Source organism: Passer domesticus, chromosome 3 (genome assembly GCF_036417665.1).
Source record: "Passer domesticus isolate bPasDom1 chromosome 3, bPasDom1.hap1, whole genome shotgun sequence".
Classification (NCBI taxonomy): domain Eukaryota; kingdom Metazoa; phylum Chordata; class Aves; order Passeriformes; family Passeridae; genus Passer; species Passer domesticus.
Genome location: NC_087476.1, coordinates 7,028,423 through 7,046,313, shown reverse-complemented (window position 1 = coordinate 7,046,313; position 17,891 = coordinate 7,028,423). Strand labels below are relative to the sequence as shown.

Here is a 17,891-nt window from a genome sequence, read left to right as displayed (position 1 = left end):
TCCCTGGGGACTCTGTTTCAATGCTTAACCACTTTTTCAGTGAAAAAGTTATTCCTAAGACCTGACCTGAACCTCCCCTGGTGCAGCTTGAGGCCATTTCCCCTTGTCCCATCACCAGTTGCCTGGGAGAAGAAGCTGATCCTCAAAGGTGCACCCTGCCAGCCCCTCCTGCTCTCTGAACTCCAGTGCAGGAGTCTGGCAGTCTCTTCCATGCCAAAGGATGTGTGGGCTGATGGATGCTGCAAGCATCTGCTGTGTGGAACCCTCTGCTGCTGGAGCCCTCCAGATAGGGCAGCTGGATAATGGCTTTGGCAGGACGCAGGAGCTGAGTCCTTCCCTGTCAGAACCCAGGACATCCCTCTGGGTGCCCTGGATGGTTCAAAATCCTGGCAGGAGCTCAGAGACCCTGGCAGGAAGCCAAAGACACCTGAGATTTCGATCTCAACCCACGGAGCAAACTACCAACTTTATATGAAGAATTACAAGTCACAAAAGTTTAGATAGCATAATAGTAGTAGCTATGGGGTCAAAAGAGAAATTTTGGAGGTTTTTACTGTAGGGGTCTAGGAGGCAAGATGGAGGAATTTGGTTGTTGTCCTGTCCTTCCTTCTTCTTCCTTGCCTCCATCTTCTTGTTGATAGTAGCACTCTGGGATTGGTGTAAAGTAGAAAGTTGCTGTCTAACATTAGTGATAGGTATTGGAACATAACTGTAAACATCAAGTACGTAGTTTATAGTATAAAAGACAACGCTGGCCCCGTGGGAGGGCAGGGTGTGCCTTGAACTGACCTACTGAACAGACCTCGGCAGGCCAGACAGAAAATGTTTTAGATAAGATATAATAAACAACTTTGAGAAAATGAGCCAAAGACTTCTGACTCCTTCTTCGACAGCTGGGTTGGGGAAAAGAGACTTTTAATACATCTTGGGGTCATCTTGACCAGAGGAGATCCTGAGACTTCCCCTGCCTTTTTCTCCTCAGTTGTGGGAGGGATAAAGCAGGCTGAGCCTGCTCTCCCCTCTCAGCAGGACGGGAGCTGCTGAACTGATCAGGATGTACCTCACAGCTCTGAGCCTGAGCCAGTCGCATTGATTTTGCTGATACAGGGTCAGAAGGACACTGGGAACTGTCATGGATGTTCAGACTTACCTACCAAGAAGCACTGACCAAGGTGCTTCCCACTCTCCTCATCAGCTTTTAAAAGAGATGGAACACACATACATAGTTTTAGGAAATAATAAAACATCCAAGCTGAGTTAAAAAAAACTAATTACTCTTTAGGAAGTGATAGGAAACTGCTGTTTTCCTATCACTTTCTGAGGCCTGGACTGTGAGCTGGCAGGGAGCTGCCAGGATGCTTGATCCACCCAAGTGTATGCAGTCCTGGGAGCCAGGAGGATTCCCCACCCACAGTTCTCTGAGCCCAGAAGTAGGATTGAGTCCTGTGGTATGGTCAGGAGGAGGGATTTTATCACACTCACAGCTTCTGGGATATTAAGACAAAGCAACATTGAAACTGAGCTGTACTCTGAAATATTACAACAAAACTTTCTTCTGAGGAAGAGGGGTCTTTGCCATCAACCTTCTTCAAAGGACTCGTTATACCTATCTGTTTTCTTCCTTCCTGTGACTCAGACACCTTCTGTTTTCAGGAGTCAGTATCCATCTTCAGCCAATAAAGGCAATAGGATGTGGTGCAGCAAATATGTTATCATAATTCAGAATTACGAGGTTTTCCTTTGTTTCCCTTTTTAGATTTTATGAGAACATGTTGACTCTTGTGACGATTTTTAAGACAACTAAAACTCTCATGGCAATATATTCTCAAAATATGTAGAGATGTATATGTTCTCCACTACATATGGCAACAACACAATATAAAGTTTGTTTCTATTTTTGTCTTACAGGCTCACTTCTATGGTTCTCTGTTTGAGATCTAATTTTTCAAGAGCTTCTTCAGTCTTCCTTTGAAAGTTTTCTGCTGCCCTAAGGTGTTTCAGCTGCATACATGACACAGAGCCAGCCAGGTTCAGTCTGTTATGGGATTTGTCCCCTCCTGGCCCTTGGATGGAGATCCCAGCTTGACTGAGCATAGTTTCCATGGTGGCAGCAGGACTCTGATATAGAAGCTGTCACTCTAGTATGCAGATAAAATAATTTTCAAAATGTTTTTCCACACTTTCAAGCTATCTCCAGAAGAGTGAAAAACAAGGTTTGGAAATAGACAAACCAGCATTTTCTGAAATTCTGCAAGTCAGGGTAATTGTTTGCCAATGCATTGGATGTCAGGGATACCCATTGACTCACTATGACTGTTTTAAGATCTGAGGGTCACCTAAACTACTTCTCAAAGGCTTTTCACCTCCCACAGTTCTTGAACAATGCAAATGTCTCCTAATAAATAGCATGTTTTAGCTTCAAAGTTCTTTTTTTGCCAAATAATGAGATCATGGAAGCTTTGTTCTTAATGGATAGATTCTTTATGCCTCTTTTATGTTTTGAGATGGATCAACCAAAACAGAGAATAAATACTGGGACTGTCCTTTGTTCACTTGTTTGTAATCACTCTTTAACTCTCTTAAGGGCTTGAGGTTTTTTTGGAAAAGGGGTTTAATTGCTCATGCTTTGTTTGATGCATGTTGGGACATGCAATTACTGTTAAGTAGGAATGCTGTGTAGGCACTCATATAAATAAATAGCACTTTTTAAAATCTCCCAACTCTCAGGTTTTCTTTTAATCAACCAGTGAAGAGCAGCAGATCTTGAGAGGCTTTTAAAATATTTTCTAACTTTGTACTTTTTGTTCTGTAAAAATATAAACTTCTTTAAAAATTGCATTGAAAAGAAATGTAACATCCCCTCAAAACCTTCCTTTTACCCATCAAACCTAGGGGCCATTATTTTTTTTTCTGTATGCAGGTCAAAGAGAAGAAACAAAGCAAAAGTAACACAGCTGAATTTTGTCTCAGGATTTGGAATTTCTTAAAATTATTTTTCACTTTCCATAAAAATCCTACTTTTTTCCCCTGAATCTTTGCTATTTAAACATGATCGCAGACATTTTTTCTGACTTTTTTTTGATGCAACCCAAGCTACTGGCAAACAAAGGAAATTCTAAATTTTCTCATTAAGTACCTATAAATCCAAAATAATTTTCCTTTCATTTTAATCTTTAGGTCTGCATTAACTCTCATTTGTTCTTATTCTGAGGAAAATAAAGCATATTTCTGGAATTTAAACCTTGATCAATCAGAGGAAGAAATTTGCCTTCAGGTGAGTAGAAATATTATGGTGGCTCATAGTCCTCATTTTTACTTTTTGATTCGTGATAAAATACAAATCAATCAAAACAAGATTTTTTATTCTTGATGGAGCATTTTGACTCAAGCAAAGTGGGAACAGTCAAAATGTAAGTTTAAGTGCCATTATAGGCTGACAAAGGAATTTCTTTTCCATGCAATAGCTAGAGTTCTCCTTCAGAAAGTGGGAAGTCCAATTAACAGAAGGGGAGCTCCTTGTCTCCCTGGAACAGACTGATGCCCCTCCCTCTGGAACAGAGCTTCCTGAGCTTCTCTGGGATGAGGTGTAGGAAGGGCTGAAAGAAGGAGTGAAACTGAGTCTGCTTTTTAGCTACTTTGGGGGACTTCTTTTCTCACAGAAATGCTCCAAGGTGAAAAGAACTATACCTGATCCTCAGACTCCACCTCTGACTTCTTACTTCTTTTGAGTAAAAAATTTTAATATTTTAAAATGAAATTGGCAACAGGTCAGGACAATAGAAACAGTATTCATTTGCCACAGATAATAAAATATATTGCTTGGACAACTCTGTCCTTTTTTGTTTGTTTTTAGAGTGTCTGATTTTCTCCATCCTGACAATTTGGAGGAACTTGTTTTTCTGTCATTCTAAGATATTTATTTCCACATGTGGGAGAAAATAAAGTTTGAAAATTCATCTTGGTTCTTAGTCTTGCAAGTAAACAGCTGAAATAGCCTGACTATAAAGCTCTGGTGTCCTCACTATCAGTTGAACTGAACTATGATGTGGCAACTTTGTACTCAAACAGACAGTGAAAACAGATCAGCTTTTGAAAAGAAAATGGAAAGATTTTGACTTATTTGTCCCCTTTACTAAAAAATAATGAAAGCACTGGAACAAGGAATTTGGGCTGCTGAGACTAAGAAGAAAAGAAGATAGACTCTGTGGGGTGCCATGGGCTCCAAACCCACAATAGTCCCAATGCTTATCTCAAAGATCCTACCTAAGGACCAATCTATGCAATGGAAGGTGTCATTTGCAGGGAAAATAAATTTTTGAATTAAAAAAAAACCCCAACAGTTGTTCATTAATTGCATGAGCAGAGCACAGCCAGGAGAAAATAAATAGATCCTGTCATACCTGAAATAGGAAAAGGGAGGAGGTGATGGTGGGATGGAAGAGGCAAAGTGATATAAGACATGACATGAAAGCCAAAGTCAGATAAAGTGAAAGACCAAAATAAGAAAGAACAATGACACAAAGTCATGGTACAGTGTTAACAAGCCAATGTCAGGATAAAGGATCATGGATGTTTTCAAGCTGTCTGCAATTTCCTTCAATAAATTGGCTTTAAAGATTTGATAGCATTTCCCACAGGAAGGTCTACAGTCCTATGAAGATGTATGGTATTGGTCAACCACAAGTCCTAATGTAATGTTGTTTATAGTTCACAGAAAAGGATCTGTTCTATTAGAAATTGTCATTAATAGTAAGATGCCTGTCAGTTGACCTTTCTCAGTGAAAATATAACTTGTAAAATCTTTCTCAAAATCTGACATATGTCTCAAATATATAATTTGAATCTCCATTCTGGGGTCAAAACCAGTCTTAATTCTTGCTATAGTGAAGAGAACTCCAGGGATTATTTCTGGTGTAGCTGCCCAGGTGTGGCATTTTCAGGGTCCCTAGGACAAAGGAGGAATGATTTAATCTTACTCCATGTTCTTAGAAGACTAATTCATTATTTTATGATCTATAATATTATATTAAAGAATGCTACACTAAACTGTACCAAAGAATAGAGAAAGGGTACAGAGAGAAGGCTACAAAGAATGATAATGAAAAACTCGTGACTTCTTCCAGAGTCCCAACACAGCTGGCTCATAATCAGCCAATAAGTAAAAACAATTCACATACAACCAATGAAACAATCACCTACCACATTCCAAAGCAGCAAGACACAGGAGAAGCAAATCAGATAATTATTGTTTACATTTTTCTCTGAGGCTTCTCAGCTTCCCAGGAGAAGAAATCCTGCCAAAAGCTTTTTTCAAAAAATATGATAGTGATACCCAGGATATTTGGGATGCCCAGGAGATGCCTGAGGTGTTTTCATGGGGTGGGAAGGTACAGATACCCATATCCTTCTGATCTGGCAGAGAGAAGCCAGATGAATATCCAAGGGCATCTAATATAAGCAGAAGCCTGCTGCTTTTGGCGAGATGTAGGAAGTGAGGAGGAAGACGTTGGTGTTAGACAGACGTGCTGAAATCCTGTCAGCAGCCAGCTCTCGTCACTGCCTCTATATCATATAAACAGTTGACAGAACATATTGACACTTTCCAGTGTAAAAATTGTCTCAGCGTTACTGTTTCCCAACAGTTTAAAGTGTTGACACCCTAAATGGTGGATCTCAAAGAGAGGGAGAGAGAGAGAGAAATAGGATGCTGTGAAGGAAGGGGGGTGCTAAATGAGGATTTGTGGGCATAGCCTCTGGCACATCTGGGAATGGAAAGTAATCCCATCAGAATGAACTCTGGATGGCAGAGGAGAGGAACAGGGTTGGGAAGGTCTCTCTCACCCCAGTGGCTCTGGGGAACATGTTGACATGTGGGTTACAGCAGGACTGATGATATGTGAGGGCCCTGAGGAAAATCCATCCAGGAGATGGCAGGGATAGAGGCTGGAGGAGAGGGGTCTGCACTGGCTGTACTTCTAATGCTAAGCAGCACCAAGGCCTGCCCACTGGCCCAAAGCCAGCTGGAACCATTTGGACACAACCTTGCTGTTAAACACTCTCTGATTCTAAACAAGAAAAAATACATTCAGGATTGCTATTGGGAATATTTCTGGCCAGGATTGGTTCCTGTGTCCAGGCAGCACTGGAACAATGCTAACAGACTGGTGACAAAACCAAGAGGGAATGTTTCAGTGACAGCCATGTGCCAAGCCCCAGATCTCTGCTGTAACATACTTGATTTAGTAAATGATGTTTGTATTATCCATTTCCAACTGCTTTTCCCAATGGCCACTTTGGATGTAGCCCTGTTTTGGGCGCCAGGCAAGTCCAGCTACAGAAAGGATCTGTGCTGATTGCCCTGGAGGCTGCAGAACAATCCTCACATCACATATGCCCTTCCTATACACTTGTGCTTGAACTGCAGCTGAATTCCTGCCTGAAGCACTGGACAGATTTCAGGTGTTTGCAGACCCAGAGGAGCCCTGAGCACAGTGCCGGCCACAACTCCAGCATCTGAAAACGGGAACCATAAGCACCATTAGGACCTACTTGTGACCTTCAAAGAGAGGGTGCCAAACTATACCTTGGAATGCCAGGATTTCATACAGAGAAGCCAAAAAGGTAACTATCCCAGACTCTACTTCATAATTTTTCATAAAATTGATCTTTGCATTTAGTGGAGAAGTTTTATTTCAAAGAGGATTTTAATATTATCAAATGTATTCTTTTTTTAATTCACAGCAAAACAAAGCCTGATTACATAAGATGGTTTCAGATATTTGGACCCAAAAAGATCTGTGACTTTTAGGAGAGTCTGGTTTCCAAGATCCAAGTCAATCTGTCAGTAGGTTTACCTGTGATGGTTTGTCTGTGACCGTCCTGGAGAAATGTCTAGGCAGGAAGCAAAACAAGCTTTCATCAAAACATTCCCAGATTCCTGAACCAACATTAATCTGAGCTAAACAATCCTTACAAATGGTTTGATTGTGATCAAATGACAAATAAAGTCAGAATATCTGAGTATGTCTGAGTACTTCTGCTCCTGATTAGTAAATCCACTCATCTCTTTCCCAGGTCCCTCATTTCATTCCATCCATTTTCTGGACAGAAAAAGAAGACTGTCACCTTCCCACCACTTTGTTTTACTTCTTCCTGGTTTCCTAAATTAATTTTGGTCTGATAATTTTCTGGATATTTTTAAAGTCTTTTATATCCTCAAATCTACTGTCACCTGAATTATTTGGTTGTCTAGGAAGAACCCATAGTGAAATCTCAATTCCTTTAAACTCAAGTCTGTATGAATTTTCAGCATACAGAAACCATCTGCATGGTTACAGATAAAGAATAGTCCTCTGCTGGGTCATTTTTTGGTATTAGAATTAGAAACAAGGACATGAGGATGTCTTCTACAGCCAAGCCTGTTATTCATACTATGCTTCATCAACTAAAAAAAAATCCAGAATATGTTAAGAGCATTATTTACTAAACCAGGGTTTAGTAAATAATGCTCTTGACATATTCTGTTCCTCTGTCAGTTGTGGTTAGTGGCAGCAATGGCAGATAAAGGCAGCACTGGCCAGGTATGACATGAACATGGAGGATGTGATTGCAAAGCTCAAGGCCAGGGTAACTACATCACCTTATGATGACTGAAGGAAGTGTTTGGGCTTAAAAACCAGATCAGGAAAATAGCTGGACACTTTTCTTCTGCAGCTGGGTCAGATAAGGGATTTACAGCCTCTCAGCTGATTGAATTTTATCTTGTTTTGTCCTGAGGAGGACAGATTCCTTATATAAGCAGCAACCCTGGAGGTGACCGGGACATTTGTAAGGGCATATCATTTGTAAAAGCCAAGCCAAATTTTCTCTTCTTGCCTCAAGTTATGTGGGTACTTACAATAGACACATAGGTTGTGTGTGGTCTGACTTTTGCTCAAGGTAGCTTTGAAATTTCTTGTCTTTTTTTCAGACCTGAAACAAGTTTAAGTATCTGAAAGTTTCTTGATTTTACTTCAGTTAAATGAATAGAAAACACAGCCTTTTTCTATCATTTTCATATCTTTTATTATCACTAATAAATGGTTACTGGAATAATGCTTATTAAAAAAAAAACCAACAAAACCACAAAAAGCCCCAATTCATTTTATCTTTTATCTCTTTCAGAACTAATGCTTGTCCCCGTAATGTAACATAATTCCCTCTGGAGCTGTACTTTAATTCTTGGTACCTTTGTTCTCCCTTTACGTGCTGCGGTTTCTGTTAGATTGCAGACCTACAGTAAAACGAGTTTTTCCAGTCTCAGCCAAAGGTCTTCTAACTGGTTATCATATAATTGTGTTTTTGAGAGACACAATACAAAGCAGAAGCATTGCCAACAGGAGAAAGCTGATGACACCTGACTACTGCTCCAAAAAAGTGCATAATTGCTGATGTGATTGCTACATCAATGAAGCCGTGCTTGAACTTAGTTCAAGCTGAAGATAAATATTTGATTTTCAGAAAATCACACATTTTGAACAAAACCCAGAAACAAAAGCAGATGAAAATTTAGTGATTCAGTATCTTGTATTTTCCAGAACCTGCAATTTGATGGAGATGTCAGCATTGTGTCTGAATGAGAATATCAAAGGGAGAGGCACCTCTCCAAGTATCTTAACTATTCTACAGTCATGAAGCTCATTTTGTTCCCCTGAAGTGTTCCCTTACATAGATCAATAAATGTTGCCTTTTAGCAGTTTTTCTGCCTTTTTTTTACTTCATTTCTGTAGCAAAACTGAAGTTCTGCAAGCATTTAATGAAGCTTATTTTCATAATAAGTTGTACAAACTGTAACCTGAGCAGCAAATTCACATCCTATATTTTTTCCAAGGAAATGACATTGCATTACCTGTCCTCATCTCTCCTGGTATCAAAACCAACTCAAGCTCCCAAACTTCCATTTTGCTGCACTGACTTTAGAGGGCATTCAAGCAGGCTTAGAAAAATATTCAAATTTTACTAGTTGTCTCTTTTTTATAAGACATTCTTATTCACTATTTTAATGCGTAAATACTTTGAAGAATAGCTAAGTAGATCAGATCACTAATCCCTGTGAGCTACAAAAATTAATTATTTTCTCCTGTGTTTTCTAATTTGACCTCCTTGTTGGTCTACATAAAATTTTTGCCTGATTTTTTTATAGTCAACAAGGTCAGGGATAACTGAAGCCAATAAAAAAGGAGACAAACAATAGTGCAACAACAATAGTTAGAAAGATTAATGCTAGTGCTTGAGTGCTCCCAGCAAGATTAATTTTCCTGAAAGCATTAATTATTCCTTTTCCTAGGTCCAGTGCAAGTTGAGTAAATGCTGTGCTGATCAACCTTGAAGGTTACAGAGGTTGATGCAGCTCTCTGCTGAGCCTGTGTGTGTCTGAGGCTGTGAGAAGATCACACACAGCCTGAAGTCTCCTCACTAGAGGCTCTGGCTGTTGTGGGACCATACAAATATAAAATCCTTCATGATGGAAAAGAGTTCTTAGATTGTGTTCACAATCCTTTGGATAGTGTCCACTGCTCCCCATGGATTCATTCTTCCCCAAAAGGTGGATTTCTTTCATCTGATGTTGGATGACTACCACAGAGCTGCCTATACTTGAGATTTAGATTGGGTATTAGAAGGATATTCTTTACTTGGGAGTAGTGGGGCACTGGCACACATTGTCCAGAGAAGCTGTGGCTGCCCCATCCCTGTCCAAGACCAGCTTGGATGGGGCTTGGAGCAACCTGGGCTAGTGGAAGGTGTCCCTGCCCATGGCAGGGGGGTGGAAAGAGATGGTCTTTAAGGTCCTTTCCAAACCCTTCCACTCTGTGATTACCTGATTCTGTGAACTGCCCTGGAACCCTTTTTCCAGGCACTAAGCAGCAGGATCCTTGGGGAATGCTCAGTCTGACCTGCCTTAGAAAGAGCTGCATGGCCAAGAGCATCACGCAGATCTCTGCTTGCAAAGGGGGGCTGAGGTGGCTGCCTCAGACAAAGAGAAATCTGCCCTGAGCCAGGGGAATTTTGGCACTGTGCAGGAGCAGAAGGATGGGCAGCAGAGCTCTCACAGGCTGACAGAGCCAGCTCGTGCTGTCAGCGGGGTAATTCTGCACGGAGAGCAGAGGTCCAGCCCAGACACACGGAGATATGCTCTGGCCAGGCCACACTGTGCTGCATCATCTGCAAACATAATGGTTCGGAGACCACTGTGAACACCTCTTCACTCTTCTGCAGGTTGCCTGGTGTCTGTTTAGATCCAGTATACCAGCACTTGGAACACTGTCACTGCATGGAAACACTCTCCCGTTTTGCCATTGCTATCAGCTTTTGTGATTTTGTGACAAACTTCCTAATATTTACTGTTTCCTTTTTGTTTTCCCGAAGTCCTGCTGTATAAATAACTGAACTTTCATTCTAAGATAACATGTAGTCTTCTGACATCAGGAAATATTTGAAAATTGAGTTCCACAGAGCATCAATCAAGCTAAAACAAACAAACAAACAGAGAAGCCCCAAACAAAAACAAACCCCTTTGTATTATTTCAAATAATAAATAAAAGTGATTCTTGTTTTTTAGAGTGAACTAGATCATGATAATGCTTCTCCCTCAACAGTCTTGGTTTTTACCAGTGATAAGCTGCTCTTTTGATCTCTAGTTTTTTCTCTGGCAATTACGGTAAAAAGGGGACAAAAAGCTCTTTTCATGTAGTGACAGACCACAAATCGTGATGTAGCATTCCTTTCCAAGGTTAAGTTCATCAGTTCTTCTCTCTGTGATTTTCCCAGAGATGGACCTGGCTGCCCTTCACTTCCCTGCACTGCTCTTCTCCATGGCTCTTCCCTGTTTATCCCTCCTGCCCTTCTGTCCTCTGATGGTTCCAAGAGATGTTTCTGGCAGTTGCAGGAGCTTTGCTGCCCTGCAGTAAGCAGGGACAGGATGAAAATAAAAAGACCATCTGCTTTCAGCAGCTTTGGTCACTTCAGCAATGGTGAGCATCCCTCCCTCCTGGTTCATCGGAAAAGGAAAGCGTGGGAGCTGGAATGGGTGGGGGATGCTATTTCTGCCAGTGCTGGATACTGAATGTGTGATCACCTACCAGGACATATGGCAATTACTTCCTGCAGCTCATAATATCTCACATGAATCTTTTCTCATCTACAGCTACTGATCTTTTGACTCTTTCCATCAAGGGAAATAAAGGAGAAGACAACTTAGCAGCTGCTAAGCAGTCTTCAATCTCTGTTCAAATGCTGATTGTAACTAAGTGAGTTTGCCTTGTCAAAATGCCTTTGAGCATGGAATAATCTGCTGCCAATATTTTCTGGGCAGCATCTGAGCCTTGCCCTACCTGTGCTGGGGATTTTAGATTTCTGTCATGGTAACCTGAACAAAGAGAGCAGTAGTTGGTAGAAAAACTTCTAAACTTCACAGATATTTTTTAACTTTAGTGATATGATTTGCCCTTCCTTCCTTCCTTCCTTCCTTCCTTCCTTCCTTCCTTCCTTCCTTCCTTCCTTCCTTCCTTCCTTCCTTCCTTCCTTCCTTCCTTCCTTCCTTCCTTCCTTCCTTCCTTCCTTCCTTCCTTCCTTCCTTCCTTCCTTCCTTCCTTCCTTCCTTCCTTCCTTCCTTCCTTCCTTCCTTCCTTCCTTCCTTCCTTCCTTCCTTCCTTCCTTCCTTCCTTCCTTCCTTCCTTCCTTCCTTCCTTCCTTCCTTCCTTCCTTCCTTCCTTCCTTCCTTCCTTCCTTCCTTCCTTCCTTCCTTCCTTCCTTCCTTCCTTCCTTCCTTCCTTCCTTCCTTCCTTCCTTCCTTCCTTCCTTCCTTCCTTCCTTCCTTCCTTCCTTCCTTCCTTCCTTCCTTCCTTCCTTCCTTCCTTCCTTCCTTCCTTCCTTCCTTCCTTCCTCCCCTCCCTCCCTTCCTCCCTTCCCAATAAACCTCTCATCCAGCAGAAATCTACCTGGTTTCAACAAGCAGCCTGAAAGTCCATAATTTCACACAGGTATCAGATCTCTTCCTTCTGTAATACCCCAAATTTAAAGGACTTTAAAATTGATGGAAAGGACCAAGGCTTTACTCCATGTGACACCTTTTGAAATTGTAATTTGAAAGGGACAAAAACTCTGAATTAGAAAAAAAAAAAGCCAAGCCCTTTGGGTATGATCTCCTAATTAAAGTTTGCTCTGATGACATTGTTTTGCATAGTTTATGATTGGATCTGATACTGATAGATTTGGGATAGGGTGGAGTTTCTGATGAATAGGGCAGAAGTGAAATTATTTCCTTCCTGCATTTGCAATTTAAATAAATCTCAGCAGAATTAATTGCTTGTAGTACAGATGCTTTTTTAAAGTTGTAACTGGTTTCATGAAGGTTTATTTCCACCTCAGCTGCACATTTTCTCTGGTAGATGTGTCTCTATGAGAAAAAAAAATTATTTGCAAACCTCATTGTTTGTGCCAATGAAATGAGAAAAATAGATATTTTCTCTAATTTTTTTTTTATCTTTGCAAACTTTGAAACTTGTATTCACATGTTTTAGTGTTGTGTCACCTGTTAAAGTGAATCCTAAAAGGAGCTTGGAGCATTCCTATCTGAGTATTTCTAACTGATGATTTAGCAGAGACAAAAATACAGGGTAATGAACCAATGTCCCTTTAGTGACCAGCCAAGGTCAGCAGCTTCCATGAACAGTTTAATCTCATTGTTAAAAGAAATAGGGGTGCTGCTGTAATATATCAATTGGCAGGTGCTTTAGTGCACATCAGAGCATGTTTAACTGGAAGAACATTAATGGAAAGAGAACCAGGCTGTGATCATTACAAGCTGACTGGAGGCAAAAGTAACTGCAAAAATAAAAAGCTGTAGCTTTTTACAGGACTAGCTGCACCTTAACAAACAATTCCTTTATTTTTCAGGTAGGTACTCAAGTTTTTTGCATGTCTTTCCAGTGCCTGTATTCATGGCCCTTTAAAGACCTTCTCTGCTGCCCTCCTCCACTTCTCTCACTCAGCTTCTCCATGTGCCTCAACACAATTCTACAACTGTTCCTGTCAGGAATTTCTCCTCCGAGGCTCCAGTCTTTTGGAACACCCTTCCTCCTTCTCTGCCTCATTGACTTACACTGGCTCATCAAACATCCACTGAGAACAAGTGTCTGTTTCCTTGCCTAAATCACCTCATACTTTCCTTCCTCTCAGTGATGATTTGTCTCTGTATTTGATTAATTATGTTTGGTTTTTGAGGTACAGGTTCTTCTGCAGGATGCCACATAAAATGAAGCTTTTTAGTAGGTTTACAGGTGGAAAAAGAAGGGTGGTAAAAGCTTCAGTTCTTGTCTGTGTAGAATTCCAGCTGCATTTCTGTGGATCGAGTGCACACTTTTTCAGTCTGTAGAAACTGGCAAAGAAAGAAGAGAACACAGTCTGGAAATGTTTTTTTGGGAATTTTGCATGTTTCATCTCACTGGATGTAGACACCTACATTTATGGCAAGTGCTGTCACCCTGGCTGCCTCTGTATTGAGACATTTTTAGAGCAATATCCTCCCCATTCTAAAGCAAAGCAAGTCAGATTAAGTTTCCTAACAGTACTTTTTCTTTTTTCTTCCATTTAGTGATAAGAAAAGACCTAAATGTTGACTTCAATTTGCACATCTGGCCTGTCAAACTCCAGACTTAATTGTCTTACCTGTAGTGACTTTTTGTGAGCCGTCTTCCTTTCCAGAGGAAAAGAAAAATCATTAAGAGGAGTAGAAGGAAATTCAAGGAACAGCTGTACTAAGAAGTTATTAAAATGAAAGCTGAGAAGCATCTGGGAGACTCACAGATTGGACATGCTGAACCAAGCACAAGGGCAGTGACATCTCCACTGAAAAAGCTTTATTTGCATAACACATCAAGGGTAGTATCTGCCTGAGTCCCACGTGGGAGACACTCTGGACTGTGAGTTTTGGCTTCTTGTTTTCATTTCTGAGAGATAATGAGGAAGAAAAGATGCAACAAGCTTTCATAAAGAAAGGCAAGAAGCCCATGTGGCCTGATTCATATTTTTAATACAGGGCATGCATGCTCTTGCAGAACTCCTGATTAATTACATGTTTTCATCTAACTACCAACAAAAGCTTCATGGTGGGGTGAAAAATAGGATGAACAATCTCTTTGGTAAAGCTGTGGACAAATATAGCACTTGCAGTTAAAGTAAAATCTGCATTCTATCAAGCCCAGTGAAAGAAAAAATAACCTGTAAAGAAAACTCTTAAGGACTTTACTAGGCCTTAGTCTTTCCACCCTCTATTTAATTATGTTGCCCTCTGCTTAATTATACCCTAGAAGTGTTATAATGCTTAGAAACTTCTTCGGACTTCAAAATGAGCCTGTCCATATTGAATTCTTTTTTTATGTTTTCCTCAGATATAATTCTGAATCAGGGCATAAAAGCTGCAGCCACAGATTCTCCTGGAGGATTTTACAGAACATTGTGAAGGAACACTTGGTTTTGTCTTTATTGCACCACACATGAGTGCCTCCATCTCATTAATGCAGGAAATGTGTTATCTGAGCGAGAGGAGCTCGGAAGCTTGGAACATCAGTGCTGTGCTTTAGAGCCGCCTTTTTTTCCATTTTATCTATTAGATGGCAAGGCAAATTAAATGTCTCATCGTGATGAAATAACAGATTCCTCAAATGTGTCCATTTGGCAAGAAAACAGTGTATTTTTGTCAGTGCACTAGCCTCAGTCCCACAAGGGGACTTACTGGCTTCCAAGCTTCAATAAAGGAAGTGACAAGCTGGGTTAGTTGTTGCTGGGCTCTTTTTGTGCTGAAAGCATTTATTTGCTTGCTTTCACAGGAGATCTTTCCCTGAAAACTTTTCCATCTAGAGGCCTGCTCCATCCCCAGCAATGTTAGCTGTGGAAGGAGGCAGAGGAGCATCTGTGCTGTTTCTGCCCCTTCTGCAAAACTGCTCTTATTTGAGTCAGTGCTTTTCCCTCCTCATGGCCTTATTCTGTTTGCAGACTCCTTCACAGCTGAGCATTCTGCAACATCTAATCAGTGATTTTCCAACACTGCTACTAATTGCTTGTGCCCATGCCAATACTTGAATCTGGTAAACTCTTGAATCTGAAAACTTGCGAAATCCCAGAGTGAGCTCCTAATTCCACATCCACACACTCCCTTCATCCCTTTCTTTCCTCTGAGATCACATTTTCCACTCCCATGTTTTAGGTTGCCTCTTAAACCAGGAGCACCAAGCCTGTCAGAGTTCAAGAAATGTATGGATGACACACATGGGGATTCTTGTGGCTGTCCTGTGAAGGGACAAGAGTTGGACTTTGATTATCCTAATGGATTCCTTCCAACTCAGGATATTCTGTGTTTCTGTATTTCAAGTTTCTATATTTACAAGGTCCATCCACAAAAGGAATGGGATGTGAAACTGCTACAAGGCTCCTGGTAAGCTTTTCTTCCAGTTGGTGACATCTATTTTTCTCAGAGTTCTAAGCTGAGGGACTGACATAAAAGCCATTATTTTGTCCTTTACTCTCTCTTCCACATTTTAGACATTATTTTTTAACAGCAGCCATGTCATGTCTTGTCTGGAAAAGAGTATCAGCTTGTGCCTCAAGGCCTGTGGCCCCACTAAACCCCATCTCCACCAGGATCCTGCAGCACCAGTGAGCACAACAAGGGGTTTAAGAGACCTGATTTACACCACCTGCTGTGTCCTGCAGGGACTGGAGTATCAAATCTGAACATCCTGCTCTTTATCACTGAGGTAATTAGGGCAGGCCTGCCCCATGGGGGCAGAAACTTGAGCAGCTCTGCAGATGGAAATGCTGTGTACTGGCTGAATGCTCAGATCTCTAACAGCTTTGGCACCTCTGCACCTTGTTCCAAGGCATGCTGTACCTCAGCCCTTAATGAGAGGGAAGAAACATATTTGAAAGACTAAAGAGGAATCTTAACAAAGTTTTTCAACCCTGCTTCTCTGACACAGGGTCTCCATGGCACCTATAAGTTCCTAAGAATAAATATCACACTCTGGACATCATAAAGACCCAGTACAGTTAGCTCTGACTGGACTAAGAGAGAGATGCAGGCTGGTTTTGAAGTTCACAAAAGCAAAATATACCTGTTCTGGAACAAGAACACAGGCTCCCATTTCCCCCACCCTGGGAGAGGACAACAGTGCATTCAGGCTCTCTGTGAACAGACCTGTCACAGGAGGATGGAAATCTCTAATTGGAGAGACAGGAATGGGCTTGAACAAGGCATCACTCACAAAGGCACCATAAAAAGTCTGGGAGATGAGGTCAAGGTGAGGTTTGAGCTTTGGTAAAAAGGAAAATATTCTGTTGTGCCCCTTTTCTTCTCCAAACGTACTTTTCTCTCTCTAAAGTACATCTGAAGATTACATAGTAGGAAAACAGATCCGGGAATAACTCACATCCTTATCCTTAGCACCCTTGTACTATGTCAAATTCATTTGCACATGTTTTCTTCTGTGGTATATAAGAAATTATTTAAATATAAAATGTTAAATAAGCTGGGGGTTTTTCCACCTTTGTGGAAAATCTGCAAAGAACAATGGACGGTTTTATTTTTCCCCATTGCACTTTTTATGTTCTCTTGGGTAGATCCACTCCCAGCTTCCTTCAAAAATTTCAATACAGTCTCACAATTACATTTTTAAATTAAAACATTTTTTTGTACTTTTATTTTCAATTTTAGTGTGCCTCATTATATAGAAGGTAACAAAGAAATAGAGGGGAGAAGGATGGGTGATGGCAATAGGTTCAAAGTATCATTTGGTGAAAACTTATTTGCATCCAGAGGTACTTAGATAGGCAATGATATACCTAGAAAACATGTATGTACTGACTCCTTTTTGCATTATAAAGTGCTGGATTCTGCTTTCTGGCTAATCAATTTACAATCAATATATTGGATGGACATAATTTAGAGCACAGGTTAGACTGCTCCTACTCTTTATATGAAATACACATTGCATCTCTGTCCTGAAAACCGAAGTTATTAGACCTGACTTCACTTGGATTAACTTGTTAAAGCAACTTTTGTTGTTCACTTTTCCTTAGATAACATCCAGTTTCATTTGATATGTATCCAATTAATGTCTATAAAGTTAGCTGAGTTCTGTTCTTCAAAAGATTTTAATTTAGATTAATTTGTTTCAATAGAATTGCTAATTAATAGCTTGTATGGAAGATGGTATTTTGTTTTGTCTGTAGGCAAGGAGAAAAGGTCCATCTCATGGGAAATATTTTAATAAATATGAAAAAAATAATGACAGGAAAATATTTAGAATATGGTATTTCACTAAGAAATATTACTAAGTGTTTGGCTATTTAAACCAGGCCATCCCTGTTTAATATAACCATTAGATTCTATAATGTCTTTATTAGATCAGTCTTATGATATTTATACAAAATCTCATTTTTTAGAAAAGGACATAAATCTTCAGAGGCTGCAGAAAGTTGCTGAATGGACTTAAACATTCAAGTTGCTTTAATCAAAGGAAATGGAAGTCCTTGCTTTTCTGTCCTCTAAACGGGTAGTAAAGTGGTTGGGAGCATTGGTGCATGTGAAATTTTTACTAGTTTATAATGTACTTCTTTATTTATTGTGATGCCAACTTTTTAATTTTGGGAGAACTATCATCTTTTACGATCCTATTGACCATCATTTTTTCAAAACTTGGCCTTATAAATCCTGGTGAAGCTTTTATATAAATCTATTTAGAAATTTTAATGACATATAAAGCTTCAATGATGAAAAGAGCATTCCTTGCATTTAATATTACTGAACACAAGGGTGCAACCATTAATCCATTCTCTTGAGCTGTCTTCTGCAATGC

General features: G+C 40.3%; 1 long non-coding RNA gene across 2 annotated transcripts; it reads left to right on the top strand.

The window, feature by feature from the left end:
• Positions 1-993: 993 nt before the first annotated feature.
• Positions 994-14,705, top strand: LOC135297880 (uncharacterized). 2 transcript variants are annotated; one of them, XR_010359803.1, is made up of 5 exons: positions 994-1,172; positions 3,178-3,274; positions 6,425-6,621; positions 13,631-13,958; positions 14,427-14,705. It is a non-coding gene; the product is annotated as an uncharacterized LOC135297880 (long non-coding RNA). The 2 variants fall into 2 exon arrangements; XR_010359802.1 differs by lacking the exon at positions 994-1,172 and having other exon boundaries at positions 1,840-3,274.
• Positions 14,706-17,891: the final 3,186 nt, after the last annotated feature.